Source organism: Pan troglodytes, chromosome 5, assembly GCF_028858775.2.
Source record: "Pan troglodytes isolate AG18354 chromosome 5, NHGRI_mPanTro3-v2.0_pri, whole genome shotgun sequence".
NCBI lineage: Eukaryota > Metazoa > Chordata > Mammalia > Primates > Hominidae > Pan > Pan troglodytes.
In genome coordinates this window covers 98,660,979-98,684,564 of record NC_072403.2, presented here as the reverse complement: position 1 = coordinate 98,684,564, position 23,586 = coordinate 98,660,979, and the positions used below count along the sequence as shown (strand labels likewise).

The following is a 23,586-nucleotide window of genomic DNA, read 5'->3' as shown; positions in this document are numbered from 1 at the left end:
CTGTAGACAAGAGGTAGCACTGCTGTTGGAACATGAACAAGCAATAGCCAACACATGGGTCCACACATGTGGCTCAATCTCAGGGTTAGTAGTGGACTTTTTATGGGCCAAAGACCTGAACTCATTCTGTGTCCAGTGTGAGTGAAAGTTACACAAATCCTTATGCCAATATCATTCTATCTGCTTGCTTTCCCATTATCCTACAAAAGAAGAAGCATGCTGGCCAATGAGAGCAATCTCTTAACAGACTTCCCCACTGGAACCTAATGTGGGCCCCGTACAACACCACAGTCTCAAGTCCCAGAGCTCCTCAGGGCTTCTGCCTAACCCCATGTATAGGTTAGAGTCTTGGAAAAGAGAAAGAATGATGGAGCCCAGGTGGTTGCCAGTCCAGGGTTATATACCCTTTCTGGGGGGCATAATTGATCAGTCCCAGGCACTAGAGGAGACTTCAAACATTTTGAAGAAGGCACTCCAAAGAGTGGAGACCACCTGAGGTATTTGCCTACATCTATGGGTAGAACAGATCCTAGGTTTTAGTCCTACTTCACTCCTGACAAGCTGTATGCCTTTGGATAAGTCATTTAATATCTCTGGGTCTCCATTTCATCATCTGTAAGGTAAAGTGATTGACTCAATGATCAGTCATATAGTAAATTGAAAAATCTCAACCTTCTTGGTATGTAGTAATCAAATTGAGTCTCACTTGAATTAGTTAGTTTTGATCTTCAGCCCCTCACCCCTGGGCTGGGTGAAAGTGAGGGCAAGGTTGTCATGAGAACCTGTGGAATAAGCACTCCAGGTACTGGGTTCAGGAGATTCCTTGCCTCCACAGACAAGGCTGTACACAGACAGGGCTTACTTTGGGCATATTATGCCCAAAACCTTCTTGCTCAATTTTAAGGTCAAAGAGAAGTCCCCGGACATACTTGGAATTCACCTAAAGTAAGAGAATAAAAACTTTAGCCTTAAATTATAAAGCCCCTAGAGAGAGAATGAAATTTAAGTATTCTGGTTTCCATAGGAAACATCATCCCTACGGTGAGGCGGATAATTTGGACTGCATTAGTCTGCTGCCTTAAGTTCATATAACACACTTTATTTGGACTCCAGGTTCAGAAGCAACTTTCTGATTAGGATTTGGTCTCCTCTGTAGATCTGCCCTGAGGGCAGACTCTGTGACAGCATATTTCTCATTGTAATTTAACAAATTGGCTTTCTGGTTCTATGCTTTGATCTCAGAGAACTTGGTTAATGTGTGGCAGCCCCTGAGGGACAGTATTACATTAGGAATGCTGACAGATTCCCCTTACAAACCTATTAACCTAAAGCTCCATGCACTATGCCTGAATCATAGTAAATTCATCAAGTTTATATATACCAACAAATGCAGTCTCTCAGAACCAGCTTGCCAGCCTCGTCCAGCAAGCAGTTACCTTCTCTGCATTGCTAGAGGATCCAGCTGTTCTATTTTGGTGCTAATTTATATACTGGCCAGCTACATTTTGATGCTACTAACCTTAGCCCCCAAATGTGTAACTCTTGAGTAAGATATTTCCAAGAAGGATGTAAAAGAGTAAATATCAAAAGAGAAACATCAATTGTTTCTAACCCTTACAACTTTGTGATCCTATACTCACAAGCACTAACATTGGAGAGGAGCCATTGCAAGACTCAGGTGGCTGAGAATCTGGTCTTTTTCATGAGCAGAAAGCATGGCCTATGAGCTCTGGCCTATGAATCTTGAGATCTATCTTTGCCATTTAGCTAATGATGCCATCTTGGAGAAATCACTTATCTTCTAGGTCTCATTTTCCTCACTTGTAAAATAAAGAGATGAAGCCAGATGGTCTTATCAGGTATTTATACCAGTAAGTTTCTATTAATCTCCATTAAACTCATTAACAGAAGGAAGAAAAAAGGAAATGCACATGCTTGTATTTCTAGGGTATTATTATTATTGGCATTCATACAATCTTGGACAAAAGGGGCAGTTGCATTGTGTCTTTAAATTTTGTTGTTTTTCTATATGCTTCTGCTGTATGACTTCTTTTTCCCAGTTATGTGGATAAGCTTTAGACAGTCTGAGAGTCTCTTTATTTTGGCTGCTAAGTTTTGAGTGTATGTATGCATGTTTTCTCTGAAGAGTGCTGGTAGTTTTTATCCCCCTTATCCACAGGGGATATGTTTCAAGACCCCCAGTGGATGCCTAAAACCACAGATAGTACTGAACCCTATATATACCATATTTTTTCCTAGACATACATACTTATGATAAAGTTTAATTTACACATTAAGCACAGTAAGAGATTAACAACTAATAAAATAAGACAATTATAACAATATGCCAGCATCATTACCCTTGTGCTTTGGAGCCATTATTAAGTAAAATAAGAGTGACTTGAACACAAGCACTGTGATATCACAGTAGTCGATCTGATAACTGAGATGGCTGTAAAGTGACTAATGGGTAGGTAGCATGTGCAGAGTGGACATGCTAGACAAAGAGATAATTCATGTCCTAGGCAGAATGAGTCAGAACAGCACAAGATTTTATCATGCTATTCAGAATAACATGCAATTTAAAACTTATAAATTATTTCCGGAATTTTCTATAAAATATTTTTGGACCATGGTTCACAACGGGTAAGTGAAATGAGACCATCGATAAGTGGGACTACTGTAATTTATCAAAGGGACCTGCATACTTCAAAAGGCTTAAAGCCACTGATCTCAGTTCATTTGTGCTGTAATAACATTTGTGCTGTAATAACAACATAACACAGACTGGGTAATTTATAAAAAACAGAAATTTATTTCTCACAGTTCTAAAGGCTGACAAGTTCAAGGTCAAGGCACTGGCATTCTGTGTCTGGTGAGAGCCTTCTTGCTGCATCCTCTCATGGTAGAAAGTGGAAGGATAAAAAGAGCCTAGTTATTTCCCTCCAGTCCTTTCATGAGGCACTAATCCCATCCATGAGGGTAGAGCCCTTATGGCCTAATCATCTTCTGAAGGCCCCACCTCTTAATACTTTTACATTAGAGATTAAGTTTCAACATAAATTTTGAAAAAGACACAAATATTCAAACCATAGCACCCTGCATATCCAAAGTTTATTAAAGGTATGATAGAAACTAATTCCCTGGATTGAATTGCATCAACTTGATGTTCCCATTAATTTTTAAATCTTTAGACACAAATAATTCCAATTAGGAGGCAGCAGTTTTATGCCTAATTGAATCATCTTTCCATCTAGGCATAGAAGAAAACAATTGTCATGATAAGTCTGATATAATTATATTATCATTAATAAGTGTTAAGCCATTATTAAGCTAATTTTTCATTTCACTAAAAGTCTGTATAAAGAAAGCCATCAAATAGAAACAGTCATTTCATGTGAGTTTATAATATTTGTTTTTGAATAGTGAGAAATAAAAGTAACTTAATGAAAGAATTTTCTGTGCAAAATATTAAATTTCACAAAATAATTTCTAAGCAGATAAATTCAAACCAGCTGAGACATACAGAACAAAGGAACACAGATCTAAAGAAAAGAAATGATTACAAAATAATTAATCACCCAGTTATTCACTTCCCATAAAATATTTTGCTTCATATGATGAAAATCTGTATTATTTGAAACAAACTTTAGCATAACAGATGACAAATTTTAAAACATCAATTTTATTTCAAGAGACATGAACTGTATCTGTAGTTAAGAAATGAAAATTGATTGGGGATAATTCTGGATCAATGTAAGATTGTAACGTGTTGAATCTGAGTTTCAGAGAAGCATTGTCCATCAAGCATGAATTAATGGAACATTAAATTAGAACAATTAACTTTCTAGTCCACTATTATTTTGGGGCCAAGCATAAGGCCCTAGGATTCAGATTATTGAATTTGCTATTCATATCATATTCATATAAAGGCAGGACATTTCTTTACAGTAATTTTAGTCAAACAACAGATCTTAACAGCACTAATTTCATCAATATAATAAAAAATGTCTAACATCTATTGTACTAATTGACAAAACATATTTTTAATCAGAGTTTTAAAAATTAGATAAAATACTTGAAGTAGCTGCCTCTGGTATGCGGCCTTTTCAATATATGTTAGCTGACCTCCCTTTGTTACCCAGTGTAATGCCTTCATGACTTAGCTGAATTTCTGCCCTGCCTTAACTCTGCTTCTCTGCTTATCTTTAAGAAACAGGAGGCCTGCCATCAGAAGATACCCCTCATAATTAAACCAGCTGAAGCTCATGGGGGAATCCAAGATGGCAGCTCATTTGACCTTTGAAGAACTTCAAAATTAATTATAATCTAATTTCCATGTTAAATGACACTCTCAGCAGTGCCATGACAGTTAACAATCACCATGACAATGATTGGAAGAAACCATAAAGGGACAAAAAGGAAGGTGGCACACCAGTTCTGAGAAGTTCTCCATTCATTCCAAGAAAAGATAGATATGAATATTCCTCCCCTTGCTTTCAATGCCCAATTCTTTTCTTAAATATGCCCTATATCTGTGGCTTCCAAGCTCTTACAAGTTGAATGGTTGATTTGTGAGCCACACTCCCACTTCTCAATTCTATGGTCATCAAATAAAAGCCTGTACTGCTTGACACTCACTTTCAGTTTTGCTTATCAGCGTTGTGGCAAAGAACAGAAAAGAACCCATCTTTTGGGTGAATAGACTTGTCAGTAACATTCTCAGAGAATATGTCTAACTGGGGCAACTAAACACCTCTATGATGCAAGTTAAAACCAACTGATAAACACATAAATCACATTGTCTAAACTGAATATTTAAAAGCAAATTACAAAAAAAAGGTGGATAGGAGGCAGAGCTAACTTGCAGCTTCCACTCAGACACACAGAGGAGTATGTGGAGGCCCACATCATGAACTTTTGCTCCAAGAACTATGGAAGAACATACCAGGAAAGCCAAAAGAACACAGAGACCCTTTGAAGGGAAGCAGCTTGCTTTTCAGTGAGACAGCCAAAAAACTGAGTGCCTGAAGTGTGAGAGGGGAAACCTTTGCCTCCAAACACACATCCTCACTGGGGAAACTGAAAGCCCAGATCATGGGAGAAGAATCTGAGCTTATGTGGAGCTGAGACAACTTTAGAGAGCTGATCAAAATATAGAGATAGAGGAAGTGGCAGGAAGAGCCCTGTGAGCACTCTTCTGTCCTCAGGAAAGCCATTCCTAACTTTGTTTTGCAGGGGTCTGTGGGGAAGGCTGCCAGTGGAACCAGGGAAAGACCACAGGGAGAATGGAACTTACAGCTGAACTTGGTAACAATTTCCACCACATGCTAAGTATCCTGGACAGAATCTGGGGGAGGAGCGAACAGAGAGTGCAGATATTGGCACAGAAACCACAGCAGGTGGGGAGGCACAAACTCTGAAAGCCCTGCTTGCTTTCTCAGTGGTGAGGCTTGTAGCCTGGGGCAAGTTCTCAGCCCTGCTCATCTACTGCCTGGAAATAAACTTGGTGCTGTTGCGGGGACATGGTGGGAGTGAGACTGGCCTTTCAGGCTACCTGGGAGCTGGGTGAGACCTGTCACTGCTGGCTTTCCCCCACTTCCCTGGTGACCGGTATGATGCCTCTGATCTCAGTTCATTTGTGCCATGATAACAAAATAACACAGACTGGATAATTTATAAAGAACAGAAATAAAGAACATAACTCCATCAGCCTGAGAATCACACCCCCATCTCCCACAGCAGCTGCAGCAAGCCTCGCCCAGGGAGAATCTGAGCTCAGACATGCTTAACCCTGCCTCACCCGATAGTCTTTCTCTACCCACCTTGGTAGCTAAAGACAAAGGACATATCTCTTGGGAGTTCTACATTCCTGCTCACTCCTTGAGAAACCCAAATACTTATCCAGGCAACCCTAGGATAAGCTTGTATCCTCCCTATACTACCACAGCTGATGTTCTTTTGAAAGTGCCACCTACTGGCTAGAGGCCAACCAACAAAAAACCAGTGCACTAAACAAAACTACAACCAAAGACCCTCACAGAGTCCACTCCCCTGCTACCTCCATCAGAGCAGGTGCTGGTATTCATGGCTGAGAGACCTGAAGATGGATCATATCACAGGACTCTCTGAAGACACTCCCCAGTACCATCCTGGAGCCTGGTAACTCCACTGGGTGGCTAGACCCAGAACAGAAATATCAATCACTGCAGTCTATCTCTCAGGAAGCCCCATACCTAGGGGAAGGTGAAGAGCACTACATCAAAGGAGCACCCTATGGGATAAAAGAATCTGAACAACAGCCCTTGAGCCCCAAATCTTCCCTCTGACATAGTCTACCCAAATGAGAAGAAACCAGAAAAACAATTTTGGTAATATAGAGATGAAGCCAGCTGGGCTTCTGGGTTGGGTGGAGACTTGGAGAACTTTTCTGTCTAGCTAAAGGATTGTAAACACACCAGTTGGCACTCTGTGTCTAGCTAAAAGTTTGTAAACACACCAATCAGCACTCTGTAAAAATGCACCAATCAGCACTCTGTGTCTAGCTAAAGATTTGTAAATGCACCAATCAGCACTCTGTAAAATGGACCAATCAGTGCTCTGTAAAATGGACCAATCAGCAGGATGTGGGTGGGGCCTAATAAGGGAATAAAAGCTGGCCACCTGAGCCAGCAGCAGCAACCCTCTCGGGTCCCCTTCCATGCTGTGGAAGCTTTGTTCTTTTGCTCTTCACAATAAATCTTGCTGCTGCTCACTCTTTAGGTCCTCACTACCTTTATGAGCTGTAACACTCACTGTGAAGGTCTGCAGCTTCACTCCTGAAGTCAGTGAGATCACAAACCCATTGGGAGGAATGAAAAACTCTGGATGCGCTACCTTTAAGAGCTGTAACACTCACTGCAAAGGTCTGCGGCCTCACTCCAGAAGTCAGTGAGACCATGAACCCACTAGGAGCAAGAAACTCTGGAGACATCTGAACATTTGAAGGAAGGAACTCTGGACACACCATCTTTAAGAACTGTAATACTCACTGTGAGGGTCTGAGGCTTCATTCTTGAAGTCAGCAAGACCAAGAACCCACCAGAAGGAACCAATTCTGGACACATTTTGGCAACCCAGATGGGACAATCACCAAGTGGTGAGTACCATCGGACCCCTTTTGCTTGCTATTCTGTCCTATTTTTCCTTAGAATTCAGGGGCTAAATACCAGGAACCTGTTGGCCAGTGTAAAGTGACTAGTGCGGCCGTTGGGTGTCAGGCTTCCTGGGAAAGGGCTCTCTAACAACCCCCGACTTTACAGAGTTAGGAGTGTTGGTTTGCCTGGAACCAGCTTCCAGTTTTCCTGTACTTCTGGGCTGAACCAAGCATTGACAGAGAGGAAAGCCATTCAGCTCTGGGGTCCCGACAACAAGTTGGTTGATCCTGCAGCCATGAGTGGAACTCTCAAAATCAGGTTGCCCAAGCGAGACTTGCCCATCTATCCTATCTATCCTGACCCTTGCCTCCTGGGTTCTAATGCCTGTCAGACAAACTTCCTCTCGCCTCTCTTCTCCGAGGCTAGTCCTGCTTCTAAAAACCACTCCCTGTCTCTGGTGCTTTTCTAGTTTATCCTGTAAGAATGATTTCTAGTATAAACTTCAGGACTCTGTTACCTTCTTTAGGCACCTGGGCTCACCAATCAGAAAGACATAATTTTTGCCCAAAGCCCCATTGGGGTGGGGGACTATCTGGAATTTTAGGATCCCTCCTCAGACAAGCAGGACTAACAAAAGCTATTCCTGAAACTAGGATATGGAGAGCCTCAGAAATGATATCCTCCACATAAGTGAGGACAAAAGGCATCACTCTTCCAACTCTGGAGATCCCTTCCCTCCCTCAGAGTATGGTCCTCCACTTCATTTTTGGGGCATAACATCTTTATAGGACAGTGGTAAAGTCCCAGTGCTAACAGGACAATGCTTAGGACTCTAACAGGTATTTGAGAATGCATCAATAAGGGCTACTAATCTGACATTCCTCGGTCCTCCTTGTGGTCTAGGAGCAAAATTAGTTTTTCTGCTGCTGCATCGATAAGCGCAACTATTCTGATCAGTAGGGCCCAGGGACTGTTGTGGGTTCTTGGGCAAGAGGTGTTTCTGCTGCTGCATCAGTGAGCACAACTATTCTGACCAGCAGGGTCCAGGGACCATTACAGGTTCTTGGGCAGGGGGAGAAACAAACAAACCAAAACTGTGGGCAGTTTTATCTTTCAGATAGGAAACACTCAGGCATCAACAGACTCACCCTTGAAATGCATCCTAAGCCACTGCAACCAATTTGACCTGCAAACCCTGAAAAAGAGGCAGTTCATTTTTTTCTGCACTATGGCTTGGCCCAATATTCTCTCTCTGATGGGGAAAAATGGCCACCTGAGAGAAGTATAAATTACAATACTATCCTGCAGCTTCACCTTTTCTGTAAGGGGGAAGGCAAATGGAGTGAAATACCTTAAGTCCAAGCTTTCTTTTCATTGAGGGAGAATCCACAACTATGCAAAGCTTACAATTTACATCCCACAGGAGGACCTCTCAGCTTACCCCCATATCCTAGCCTCCCTATAGCTCTCCTTCCTATTAATGATAAGCCTCCTCTAATCTCCCCTGCCCAGAAGGAAACAAGCAAAGAAATCTCCAAAGGACCACAAAAACCCACAGGCTATCTTTTATGTCCCCTTCAAGCTGTAGGGGGAGGGGAATTTGGCCCAACCCGGGTACATGACCCCTTCTCCCTCTCTGATTTAAAGCAGATCAAGGCAGACCTGGGGAAGTTTTCAGATGATCCTGATAGGTACATAGATGTTCTACAGGGTCTAGGGCAAACCTTCAATCTCACTTGGAGAGATGTCATGCTATTGTTAGATCAAACCCTGACCTTTAATGAGAAGAATGTGGCTTTAGCTGCAGCCTGAGAGTTTGGAGATACCTGGTATCTTAGTCAAGTAAATGATAGAATGACAGCTGAAGAAAGGGACAAATTCCCTAACGATCAGCAAGCCATCACCAGTATGGATCCCCACTGGGACCTTGACTCAGATCATGGGGACTAGAGTCATAAACATCTGTTGACCTGTGTTCTAGAAGGACTAAGGAGAATTAGGAAAAGCCCATGAATTATTCAATGATGTCCACCATAACTCAGGGAAAGGAAGAAAATACTTCTGCCTTCCTCGAGCAGGTACGGGAGGCCTTAAGAAAATATACTCTCCTGTCACCTGACTCACTAGAGGGTCAGTTGATCCTAAAAGATAAGTTTATTACCCAATCAGCCACAGATATCAGGAGAAAGCCCCAAAAGTGAGCCCTGGGCCCTGAACAAAATCTGGAGGCATTATTAAACCTGGCAACCTCAGTATTCTATAATAGGGACCAAGAGGAACAGGCCCAAAATGAAAAGCAAGATCAGAGAAAGGCTGCAGCCTTAGTCATGGCCTCAGACAAACAAACCTGGGTAGTTCAGAGAGGACAGAAAATGGAGCAGGCCAATCACCTGGTAGGGCTTGTTATCAGTGTGATTTACAAGGACACTTTAAAAAAGATTGTCCAGTGAGAAACAAGCTGCCCACTTGTCCATGTCTGCTATACCAAGGCAATCACTGGAAGGCACACTGCCCCAGAGTTCAATGGTTCTCTGGGCTGGAAGCCCCCAATGAGATGATCCAACAACAGGACTGAGGGTGTCCAGGGCAAGCGCCAGCTCATGTCATCACCCTCACTGAGCCCTGGCTATGCTTAACCATTGAGGGCCAGGAAATTGACTTCCTCCTGGACACTGGTGCAGCCTTCTCAGTGTTAATCTCCTGTCCTGGACGACTGTCATCAAGGTCCGTTACCATCCGAGGAATGCTGGGACAGCCTGTAACCAGGTATTTCTCCCACCTCCTCAGTTGTAATTGGGAGACTTTGCTCTTTTCACATGCCTTTCTTATTATGCCTGAAAGTCCCACACCCTTATTAGGGAGGGATATATTAGCCAAAGGTGGAGCTATTATTTACACGAATATGGGGAACAAGTTACCCATTTGTTGTCCCCTACTTGAGGGAATCAACACTGAAGTCTGGGCATTGGAAGGACAATTTGGAAGGGAAAAAACTGCCCAGCCAGTCCAAATCACGCTAAAAGATCCCACCACTTTTCCTTATCAAAGGCAATATCCCTTAAGGCCTGAAGCTCATAAAGGATTACAAGATATTGTTAAACATTTAAAAGCTCAAAGCTTAGTAAGGAAATGCAGCAGTCCCTGCAACACCCCAATTCTAGGAGTCCAAAACCGAGCGGTCAGTGGAGACTAGTGCAAGATCTTAGACTCATCAATGAGGCAGTAATTCCTCTATATCTAGTTGTACCCAACCCCTATACCCTGCTCTCTCAAATACCAGAGGAAGCAGAATGGTTCACTGTTCTGGGCCTCAAGGATGCCTTCTTCTATATTCCCCTGCACTCTGACTCCCAGTTTCTCTTTGCCTTTGAGGATCCCACAGACCACATGTCCCAACTTACATGGATGGTCTTGCCCCAAGGGTTTAGGGATAGCCCTCATCTGTTTGGTCAGGCACTGGCCCAAGATCTAGGCCACTTCTCAAGTCCAGGTACTCTGGTCCTTCAGTATGTGGATGATTTACTTTTGGCTACCAGTTTGGAAGCCTCATGCCAGCAGGCTACTCTGGATCTCTTGAACTTTATAGCTAATCAAGAGTACAAGGTGTCTAAGTTGAAGGCCCAGCTTTGCCTACAGCAGGTCAAATATCTAGGCCTAATCTTAGCCAGAGGGACCAGGGCCCTCAGCAAGGAATGAATACAGCCTATCCTGGCTTATCCTCACCCTAAGACATTAAAACAGTTGCGGGCATTCCTTGGAATCACCGGCTTTTGCCGACTATGGATCCCTGGATACAGTGCGATAGGCAGGCCCCTCTATACTCTAATCAAGGAGACCCAGAGGGCAAATACTCATCTAGTAGAATGGGAACCAGGGGTGGGAACAGCCTTCAAAACCTTAAAGCAGGCCCTAGTACAGGCTCCAGCTTTAAGCCTCCCAACAGGACAAAACTTCTCTTTATACGTTACAGAGAGAGCAGGGATAGCTCTTGGAGTCCTTACCCAGACTCGTGGGACAACCCCACAACCAGTGGCATACCTAAATAAGGAAAATGATGTAGTAGCAAAAGGCTGGCCTCACTGTTTAAGGGTAGTTTTGGTTGTGGCCTTCTTAGTGTCAGAGGCTATCAAAATAATACAAGGAAAGGATCTCACTGTCTGGACTACTCATGATGTAAATGGCATATTAGGTGCCAAAGGAAGTTTATGGCTATCAGACAACCACCTACTTAGATACCAGGCACTACTCCTTGAGAGACTGTTGCTTAAATACATACATGCATGGCCATCCACCCTGCCACTTTTCTTTCAGAGGATGGGGAATCAATCGAGCATGACTGCCAACAAATTATAGTCCAGACTTATACTGCCTGAGATGATCTTTTAGAAGTCCCCTTAGCTAATCCAGACCTTAACTTATATACCGATGGAAGTTCATTTGTGGAGAATTGGATATGAAGGGCAGGTTATGCCATAGTTAGTGATGTAACCGTACGTGAAAGTAAGCCTCTTCCCCCAGGGACCAGTGCCCAGTTAGCAGAACTAGGGGCACTTACCCGAGCCTTAGAACTGTGAAAGAGAAAAAGATTAAATGGGAAAGGGAAAAAGAATAAATGTGTATACAGATAGCAAGTAGGCTTATCTAATCCTACGTGCCATGCTGCAATATGGAAAGAAAGGGAGTTCCTAACCTCTGGGGTAACCCCCATTAGATACCACAGGAAATTATGGAGTTATTGCACACAGTGCAAAAACCCAAGGAGGTGGCAGTCTTACCCTGACAAAGCCATCAGAAAGGTGAAGGAGAAAATGCAGAAGGAATCTGTCAGGCAGATGCTGAGGCCGAAATTGCTGCCAGGCAGAATCTCCCATTAGAAATACCTGCAGAAGGACTGTTGGTATGGAACAACCCCCTCCAAGAGATTAAGCCCCAGTATTCCCTGACTGAAACAGAATAGGGAGTTTCACAGGGGCATAGTTTTCTCCCCTTGGGGTGGTTAAGGACAGAAGAAGGAAAGGTACTTATAGCCAAAACCAGCCAGTGGAAAATACTTAAAACCCTCTACCAAACTTTTCATATGGGTATTGAAAACACTCATCATATGGCCAAATCCCTATTTACAGGGCCAAATGTCCTCCAGACCATCTGACAGGTAGTCAAAGCCTGTGAGGTGTGCCAAAGGAATAATCGCTTGGTCCATCATAAGGCCCCTTTGGGGGAACAAAGAATAGGTCACTATCCTGGAGAGGACCTATGCCTAAGTCAAAGGGATTTCAATATTTGTTGGTCTTTGTTTGTACCTTTGCAAATTGGATAGAAGCTTTCCCCTGCAAGACAGAGAAGGCTCAGGAACTGACTAAGTCCTAATTCATGAAATAATTCCTAGATTTGGGCTTCTCCAAAGCTTATAGAGTGACAATGGTCCAGCTTTTAAAGCCACAATAACTCAGGGAATTTCCAGGGCATTAGGGATACAATATCATCTTCACTGCGCCTGGAGGCCACAATCCTCAGGGAATGTCAAGAAGGCAAATGAAACACTCAAGAGGCACCTAAGGAAACTAACACAAGAAACCCATCTCCCATGGCCTACTCTCTTGCCTATGGCCTTATTAAGAATCTGAAATTCTCCTCACAAAATAGGGCCCAGTCCATATGAAATGCTGTATGAACGACCTTTTCTCACAAATGACCTCCTACTTGATCAGGAAATGGCCAACTTGGTCAAAGATATAACTTCTTTGGCAAAATATCAACAAAACCTTAAAAACCTACCTGAAGGATGTCATAGAGAAAAGGGAACAGAGTTGTTTCAACCAGGAGATCTAGTGTTGGTCAAATCTCTCCCTTCTACCTCCCCATCTATGGACTCTTTGTGGGAAGGACCATACTCGGTAATCCTCTCTACTCCCACTGCAGTTAAGGTGGCAGGAGTGGAATCTTGGATTTACCACATCCGAGTTAAATTTTGGACACCCCCTGAGGAAACTGTGGGACTGTCAGCTCAGGAGTCCCAAGATCAGCTAGACCAGCCTCGATACACCTGTGAACTGTTGGAGGACTTGCATCTCCTATTTCAGAAGGAAAAATCCCAGACTAAAAAGGCTCCTACCACTGATCCTGAAGAAAAACTCCTTCCTCATTAAAAAAGATAAGTGAAAACCTATATAATCTTTATCTTTAACACCTCTCCTTGCCCCTTTAATGGAATTCTTTTACTATTTCATCATATTGTTACGTAGCATACTAACCATACCCTTTGCAATAGGACTATATACAGTAAGTAGCTCCTGCTGGGATGAGAATCCAAATCACATCAACCTTCTTTCTATATTCCTTCCTTCTGACAGCGATTTACTTCTACCTTTAACTCAGACTGGATAAGATGATCTCATCTTCCAGAGCACCCTCTTTACCTTCCTATTTACTCTTTGCCTATCTATCCCTGCTGCTTCCTTGGATATCTCATACAATCACCCCTCCCCTTCCACTAGCTCCTAATTACCTCTACAAGACTCTCAACTTAACCCACTCTCTGTTAAACCAGTCCAATCCTTCCCTGGCAAATTACTTTTGGCTTTGTATCTCTCTATCAACTTCTGCTTATGTTGCCACTCCCATTCCCGCAAAAAAATTGGGTTTTTACCAACTTAACCTACCACCCTCATTATGAAGGAAAAGACCCTTTCTGACTTCTAAATATGCAATCATTAGCTGACTTCCCCATCTCTGATAGGACCAAGAATACCCTAACAGGACGTGCATTCCAACTTTTATGTTCTTACATTTCCAACCTCACCTATTACACAAGCAATGAAAAGCCCATACATGGCCCTATAACTATGAATACCATCCTAATTTTCCAAACCCCTTTATGCATCCAACACAACCTATTATCAGGCCTGCCCCTGGGGCACCTACTACCCCATCAGTGTAATATCACCCTACAACTTCAAGTCCCAACTGATCATAGTAACTTCCGAGTCATCCAAACAATTCCATTCAGATGGCTTGTCTGCTTCTCAGGGCCCCCCAAAACCATCAACTCCTCCCTGCTTAACAAACAGTCCAGGTTTTGTAATGGCAAACATACTCCCTGTATGACCATTCACCCCTGGACCTCCTACAGAAGCGCCCCCACCACTAGTGAATGCCTTCTCATCCCCCCTTTCAATCACACTCTCGAATGGTTCCTAGTAGGTATGAAATGGTTTTTTCTCCAATAGGAAAATAGAACATAGGTAGCCACTCAGTTTGCTCCCAGCACCCCTTTCCAGCCATTCACTGGAGCTACCTTTGCAAGTACTCTAGGAGTATGGGAAAATGAAAACAACAAACTCACACATCTTTTTAACAAAAACAACCAGTTCTGTCTACCCAGATAAGTATATTCTTCTTATGTGGATCATCGATGTATATCTGCCTTCCCACTAACTGGACAGGCACCTGCACCTTAGTCTTTCTAAGTCCCAACATTAACATTGCCCCCAGGAAATCAGACCCTATCAGTACCCCTCAAAGCCCAAGTCTGTCAGTGCAGAGCCATACAACGAATACCCCTACTTATAGGGTTAAGAATGGCTACTGCTACAGGAACTGGAATAGCCAGTTTATCTACTTCATTATCCTACTACCACACACACTCAAAGTATTTCTCAGACAGTTTGCAAGAAATAACGAAAGCTATCCTTACTCTACAATCCCAAATAGACTCTTTGGCAGCAGCGACTCTCCAAAGCCACTGAGGCCTAGACCTCCTCACTGCTGAGAAAGGAGGACTCTGCACCTTCTTAGGGGAAAGTGTTGTTTTTACACTAACCAGTCAGGGATAGTATGAGATGCTGCCTGGTGTTTACAGGAAAAGGCTTCTGAAATCAGACAATGACTTTCAAACTCTTATACCAACATCTAGAGTTGGGCAACATGACTTCTTCCCTTTCTAGGTCCTGTGGCAGCCATTTTGTTATTACTTACCTTCAGGCCATTTTTAACCTCCTTGTCAAATTTGTTTCCTCTAGGATCAAGGCCGTCAAGCTACAGATGGTCTTACAAATGGAAACCCAAATGAGCTCAACTAACAACTTCTACTGAGGACCTCTGGACTAACCAGCTGGCCCTTTCACTGGCCTAAAGAGTTCCCCTCTTGAGGACACTACAACTGCAGGGCCCTTTCTTTGCCTCTATCCAGCAGGAAGTAGCTAGAGTGGTCATCGCCCAATTCCCAACAGCATTTGGGGTGTCCTGTTTAGAGGGGAGATTAAGAGATGAAGCTGGCTGGGCTTCTGGGTGAGGTGGGGACTTGGAGAACGTTTCTGTCTAGCTAAAGGATTGTATACACATCAATCAGTGCTCTGTGTCCAGCTAAAGGTTTGTAAACGCACCAATCAGCATGCTGTAAAAACGCACCAATCAGCACTCTGTGTCTAGCTAAAGGTTTGTAAACGCACCAATTAGCACTCTGTAAAAACGGACCAATCAGCACTTTGTAAAATGGACCAATCAGCAGGATGTGGGCAGGGCCAAATAAGGGAATAAAAGCTGGCCACCCAAGCCAGCAGCGGCAACCCACTTGGGTCCCCTTCCAAGCTGTGGAAGGTTTGTTCTCTTGCTCTTTGCAATAAATCTTGCTGCTGCTCACTCTTTGTGTCCACACTACCTTTATGACCTGTTACACTCACCGCAAAGGTCTGCAGCTTCACTCCTGAAGTCACCAAGACCACAAACCCACCAAGAGGAACAAACAACTCCAGATGCGCCAACTTTAAGAGCTGTAACACTCACTGCGAAGGTCTGTGGCTCCACTTCTGAAGTCAGTGAGACCATGAACCCACCAGGAGGAATAAACAACTCTGGATGTGCCATCTTTAAGAGCTGTAACACTCACTGCAAAGGTCTGCAGCTTCACTCCTAAAGTCAGCAAGACCATGAACCCACGAGAAGAAAGAAACTCTGGACAAATCTGAACATCTGAAGGAATAAACTCTGGATACAACATCTTTAAGAACTGTAACACTCATTGCAAGGGTCTGTGGCTTCATTCTTGAAGTCAGTGAGACAAAGAACCCACCAGAAAGAACCAATTCCAGACACAATATGACAAAACATGACTCTTTACCACTCCCCCAAAATCACAGTAGCTCACCAGTAATAGATCCAAACCAAGAAGAATTCTCTGAATTGCCAGAAAAAGAATGCAAAAGGTTGATTATTAAGCTACTCAAGGAGGCACCAGAGAAAGACAAATAACAACTTAAAGAAATTAAAAAAAAAGAAGACACAGGATACAGATGGAAAAATCTCCAGAGAAATAGATATCATAAATAAAAAACAATCACAACTTCTAAAAATGAAGGACACACTTAGAGAAATGCAAAATACACTGGAAAGTCTTAGCAATAGAATCAAACAAGTAGAAGAAAGAACTTCAGAGCTAGAAGACAAGCTTTTGAATTAATGCTATCTGACAAAGAGAAACAATTAAAAAATTTTAAAAACATGAGCAAAGCCTCAAAAAAGTTTGGGATTATGTTAAACAACAAAACCTAAGAATAGGGGGAGGAGCCAAGATGGCCGAATAGGAACAGCTCCTGTCTACAGCTCCCAGCATGAGCAACGCAGAAGACAGGTGATTTCTGCATTTCCATCTGAGGTACCGGGTTCATCTCACTAGGGAGTGCCAGACAGGGGGCGCAGGTCAGTGGGTGCGCGCACCATGTGCAAGCCAAAGCAGGGCGAGGCATTGCCTCACTTGGGAAGTACAAGGGGTCAGGTAGTTCCCTTTCTGAGTCAAAGAAAGGGGTGACAGATGGCACCTGGAAAATCGGGTCACTCCCACCCGAATACTGCACTTTTCCGACGGGCTTTAAAAACGGCGCACCACGAGATTATATCCCGCACCTGTCTCGGAGGGTCCTATGCCCACGGAGTCTCGCTGATTGCTAGCACAGCAGTCTGAGATCAAACTGCAAGGTGGCAGCGAGGCTGGGGGAGGGGCGCCCGCCATTGCCCAGGCTTGATTAGGTAAACAAAGCAGCCTGGATGCTCGAACTGGGTGGAGCCCACCACAGCTCAAGGAGGCCTGCCTGCCTCTGTAGGCTCCACCTCTGGGGGCAGGGCACAGACAAACAAAAAGACAGCAGTAACCTCTGCAGACTTAAATGACGCTGTCTGACAGCCTTGAAGAGAGCAGTGGTTCTCCCAGCACACAGCTGGAGATCTGAGAATGGGCAGACTGCCTCCTCAAGTGGGTCTCTGACCCTGACCCCTAAGCAGCCTAACTGGGAGGCATCCCCCAGCAGGGGCACACTGACACCTCACATGGCAGGGTACTCCAACAGAACTGCAGCTGAGGGTCCTCTTTGTTAGAAGGAAAACTAACAAACAGAAAGGACATCCACACCAAAAACCCATCTGTACATCACCATCATCAAAGACCAAAAGTAGATAAAACCACAAAGATGGGGAAAAAACAGAACAGAAAAACTGGAAACTCTAAAAAGCAGAGCACCTCTCCTCCTCCAAAGGAACGCAGTTCCTCACCAGCAACAGAACAAAGCTGGATGGAGAATGACTTTGACGAGCTGAGAGAAGAAGGCTTCAGATGATCAAATTACTCTGAGCTACGGGAGGACATTCAAACCAAAGGCAAAGAAGTTGAAAACTTTGAAAAATATTTAGAAGAATGTATAAATAGAATAACCAATACAGAGAAGTGCTTAAAGGAGCTGATGGAGCTGAAAACCAAGCCTCAAGAACTACGTGAAGAATGCAGAAGCCTCAGGAGCTGATGCAATCAACTGGAAGAAAGGGTATCAGCAATGGAAGATGAAATGAATGAAATGAAGTGAGAAGGGAAGTTTAGAGAAAAAAGAATAAAAAGAAATGAGCTAAGCCTCCAAGAAATATGGGACTATGTGAAAAGACCAAATCTACATCTGATTGGTGTACCTGAAAGTGATGGGGAGAATGGAACCAAGTTGGAAAACACTCTGCAGGATATTATCCAGGAGAACTTCCCCAATCTAGCAAGGCAGGCCAACATTCAGATTCAGGAAATACAGAGAACGCCACAGATACTCCTCAAGAACAGCAACTCCAAGACACATAATTGTCAGATTCACCAAAGTTGAAATGAAGGAAAAAATGTTAAGGGCAGCCAGAGAGAAAGGTCGGGTTACCCTCAAAGGGAAGCCCATCAGACTAACAGCAGATCTCTCGGCAGAAACCCTACAAGCCCGAAGAGAGTGGGGGCCAATATTCAACATTCTTAAAGAAAAGAATTTTCAACCCAGAATTTCATATCCAGCCAAACTAAGCTTCATAAGTGAAGGAGAAATAAGATACTTTACAGACAAGCAAATGCTGAGAGATTTTGTCACCACCAGGCCTGCCTTACAAGAGCTCCTGAAGGAAGCACTAAACATGGAAAGGAACAACCGGTACCAGCCGCTGCAAAATCATGCCAAAATGTAAAGACCATCGAGACTAGGAAGAAACTGCATCAACTAACGAGCAAATTAACCAGCTAACATCATAATGACAGGATCAAATTCACACATAACACTATTAACTTTAAATGTAAATGGACTAAATGCTCCAATTAAAAGACACAGACTGGCAAATTGGATAAAGACTCAAGACCCATCAGTGTGCTGTATTCAGGAAACCCATCTCACCTGCAGAGACACACATAGGCTCAAAATGAAAGGATGGAGGAAGATCTACCAAGCCAATGGAAAACAAAAAAAGGCAGGGGTTGCAATCCTAGTCTCTGATAAAACAGAGTTTAAAGCAACAAAGATCAAAAGAGACAAAGAAGGCCATTACATAATGGTAAAGGGATCAATTCATCAAGAAGAGCTAACTATCCTAAATATATATGCACCCAATACAGGAGCACCAAGATTCATAAAGCAAGTCCTGAGTGACCTACAAAGAGACTTAGATTCCCACACATTAATAATGGGAGACTTTAACACCTCACTGTCAACATTAGACAGATCAACGAGACAGAGTCAACAAGGATACCCAGGAATTGAACTCAGCTCTGCACCAAGCGGACCTAATAGACATCTACAGAACTCTCCACCCCAAATCAACAGAATATACATTTTTTTCAGCACCACACCACACCTGTTCCAAAACTGACCACATACTTGGAAGTAAAGCTCTCCTCAGCAAATGTAAAAGAACAGAAATTATAACAAACTATCTCTCAGACCACAGTGCAATCAAACTAGAACTCAGGATTAAGAATCTCACTCAAAACCGCTTGACTACATGGAAACTGAACAACCTGCTCCTGAATGACTACTGGGTACATAATGAAATGAAGGCAGAAATAAAGATGTTCTTTGAAACCAACGAGAAGAAAGACACAACGTACCAGAATCTCTGGGACACATTCAAAGCAGTGTGTAGAGGGAAATTTATAGCACTAAATGCCCACAACAGAAAGCAGGAAAGATCCAAGATGGACACCCTAACATCACAATTAAAAGAACTAGAAAAGCAAGAGCAAACACATTCAAAAGCTAGCAGAAGGCAAGAAATAACTAAAATCAGAGCAGAACTCAAGGAAATAGAGACACAAAAAACCCTTCAACAAATTAATGAATCCAGGAGCTGGTTTTTTGAAAGGATCAACAAAATTGATAGACCACTAGCGAGACTAATAAAGAAAAAAAGAGAGAAGAATCAGACTCAATAAAAAATGATAAAGGGGATATCACCACCGATCCCACAGAAATACAAACTACCATCAGAGAATACTACAAACACCTCTACGCAAATAAACTAGAAAATCTAGAAAAAATGGATAAATTCCTCGACACATACACTCTCCCAAGACTAAACCAGGAAGAAGTTGAATCTCTGAATACACCAATAACAGGATCTGAAATTGTGGCAATAATCAATAGCTTACCAACAAAAAAGAGTCCAGGACCAGATGGATTCGCAGCCGAATTCTACCAGAGGTACAAGGAGGAACTGGTACCATTCGTTCTGAAACTATTCCAATCAATAGAAAAAGAGGGAATCCTCCCTAACTCATTTTATGAGGCCAGCATCATTCTGATACCAAAGCCAGGCAGAGACACAACCAAAAAAGAGAATATTAGATGAACATCCTTGATGAACATTGATGCAAAAATCCTCAATAAAATACTGGCAAACTGAATCCAGCAGCACATCAAAAAGCTTATCCACCACAATCAAGTGGGCTTCATCCCTGGGATGCAAGGCTGGTTCAATATACGCAAATCAATAAATGTAATCCAGCATATAAACAGAACCAAAGACAAAAACCACATGATTATCTCAATAGATGCAGGAAAAGCCTTTGACAAAATTCAACAATGCTTCATGCTAAAAACTCTCAATAAATTAGGTATCGATGGGACATATTTCAAAATAATAAGAGCTATCTATGAAAAACCCCTAGCCAATATCATACTGAATGGGCAAAAACTGGAAGCATTGCCTTTGAAAACTGGCACAAGACAGGGATGCCCTCTCTCAACACTCCTATTCAACATAGTGTTGGAAGTTCTGGCCTGGGCAATTAGGCAGGAGAAGGAAATAAAGGGTATTCAATTAGGAAAAGAGGAAGTCAAATTGTCCCTGTTTGCAGACAACATGATTGTATATCTAGAAAACCCCATTGTCCCAACCCAAAATCTCCTTAAGCTGATAAGCAACTTCAGCAAAATCTCAGGATACAAAATCAATGTACAAAAATCACAAGCATTCTTATACACCAACAACAGACAAACAGAGAGCCAAATCATGAGTGAACTCCCATTCACAATTGCTTCAAAGAGAATAAAATACCTAGGAATCCAACTTACAAGGGATGTGAAGGACCTCTTCAAGGAGAACTACAAACCACTGCTCAAGGAAATAAAAGAGGATACAAACAAATGGAAGAACGTTCCATGCTCATGGGTAGGAAGAATCAGTATCGTGAAAATGGCTATACTGCCCAAGGTAATTTACAGATTCAATGCCATCCCCATCAAGCTACCAATGCCTTTCTTCACAGAATTGGAAAAAACTACTTTAAAGTTCATATGGAACCAAAAAAGAGCCTGCATCGCCAAGGCAATCCTAAGCCAAAAGAACAAAGCTGGAGGTATCACGCTACCTGACTTAAAACTATACTACAAGGCTACAGTAACCAAAACAGCATGGTACTGGTACCAAAACAGAGATATAGATCAATGGAACAGAACAGAGCCCTCAGAAATAATGCCGCGTATCTACAACTATCTGATCTTTGACAAACCTGAGAAAAACAACCAATGGGGAAAGGATTCCCTATTTAATAAATGGTGCTGGGAAAACTGGCTAGCCATATGTAGAAAGCTGAAACTGGATCCCTTCCTTACACCTTATACAAAAATCAATTCAAGATGGATTAAAGACTTAAACGTTAGACCTAAAACCATAAAAACCCTAGAAGAAAACCTAGGCATTACCATTCAGGACGTACGCATGGGCAAGGACTTCATGTCTAAAACACCAAAAGCAATGGCAACAAAAGACAAAATTGACAAATGGGATCTCATTAAACTAAAGAGCTTCCGCACAGCAAAAGAAACTACCATCAGAGTGAACAGGCAACCTACAAAATGGGAGAAAATTTTCACAACCTACTCATCTGACAAAGGGCTAATATCCAGAATCTACAATGAACTCAAACAAATTTACAAGAAAAAAACAAACAACCCCATCAAAAAGTGGGCAAAGGACATGAACAGACACTTCTCAAAAGAAGACATTTATGCAGCCAAAAAACACATGAAAAAATGCTCATCATCACTGGCCATCAGAGAAATGCAAATCAAAACCACAATGAGATACCATCTCACACCAGTTAGAATGGCAATCATTAAAAAGTCAGGAAACAACAGGTGCTGGAGAGGATGTGGAGAAATAGGAACACTTTTACACTGTTGGTGGGACTGTAAACTAGTTCAGCCATTGTGAAAGTCATTGTGGCGATTCCTCTGGGACCTAGAGCTGGAAATACCATTTGACCCAGCCATCCCATTACTGGGTATATACCCAAAGGACTATAAATCATGCTGCTATAAAGACACATGCACATGTGTGTTTATTGTGGCATTATTCACAATAGCAAAGACTTGGAACCAACCCAAATGTCCAACAGTGATAGACTGGATTAAGAAAATGTGGCACATATACACCATGGAATACTATGCAGCCATAAAAAATGATGAGTTCATGTCCTTTGTAGGGACATGGATGAAATTGGAAATCATCATTCTCAGTAAACTATCGCAAGAACAAAAAACTAAACACCGCATATTCTCACTCATAGGTGGGAATTGAACAATGAGATCACATGGACACAGGAAGGGGAATATCACACTCTGGGGACTGTTGTGGGGTGGGGGAAGGGGGGAGGGATAGCATCGGGAGATATACCTAATACTAGATGACGAGTTAGTGGGTGCAGCGCACCAGCATGGCACATGTATACATATGTAACTAACCAGCACTATGTGCACATGTACCCTAAAACTAAAAGTATAATAATAAAAAAAAAACCTAAGAATAATTGGTATTCTGGAGGAATAAGAGAAATCTGAAAGTTTGGAAAACATATTTGAGGGAATAATTGAGAAAAACTTCCCTGGCCTTGCTAGAGATCTAGACATTCAAATACAAGAAGCTGAAAGAACACCTCGGAAATTCATTGCAAAAAACATCTTTGCCTAGGCACATATTCATCAGATTATCTAAAATCAAGATAAATGAAAGAATCTTAAGAGCTGTGAGGAAAAAGCATCAGGCAACCTATAAAAGAAAACCTAGCAGATTAACAGCAGATTTATCAGCAGAAACCCTAACAAGCTAAAAGGGATTGGGATCCTATTTTTAACCTCCTTAAACAAAACCATTATTAGCCAAGAATTTTGTATCTAATGAAACCAGCATCATAAAGGAAGGAAAGATACAGCCTTTTTCAGGCAAACAAATGCTGAGAGAATTTGCCACTACCAAGCTAGTACTACAAGAACTGATAAAAGGAGCTCTAAGTCTTGAAATAAATGCTTAAAATACACAGAAATAGAACCTCCTTAAAGAATACATTTCACAGGAACTGTAAAACAATGATAGAATTTAAAAAAACCCACCAAAGTATTGAGGCAACAAATAGCATGATGAATAGAATAGTACCTCACAGCTCAATACTAACGTTGAATGTAAATGGCCTGAATGCTGCACTTAAAAGATACAGGATGGCAGAATAAGAAATTGTGTCTGGAATTGGTTTCTTTCAGTGGGTTCTTGGTCTTGCTGACTTCAAGAATGAAGCTGCAGATGCTCACAGTGAGTGTTACAGTTCTTAAAGATGGAGTGTCCAGAGTTTGTTCCTTCAGATGTTCAGATGTGTCCAGAGTTTCTTCCTTCTGGTGGG

At 42.4% G+C, this 23,586-nt stretch overlaps 1 long non-coding RNA gene across 2 annotated transcripts in view; it reads left to right on the top strand.

Moving 5' to 3' along the window:
* LOC134810206 (uncharacterized) overlaps nucleotides 1-21,388 on the top strand; it is a 396,797-nt gene extending 375,409 nt beyond the window's left edge. Inside the window, exons 5-6 of one of the 2 annotated variants that reach the window (XR_010157733.1) lie at nucleotides 6,763-7,138; nucleotides 13,056-21,388. This is a non-coding gene — a long non-coding RNA (uncharacterized LOC134810206). The other variant, XR_010157734.1, reaches the window with a different exon arrangement.
* Nucleotides 21,389-23,586: the final 2,198 nt, after the last annotated feature.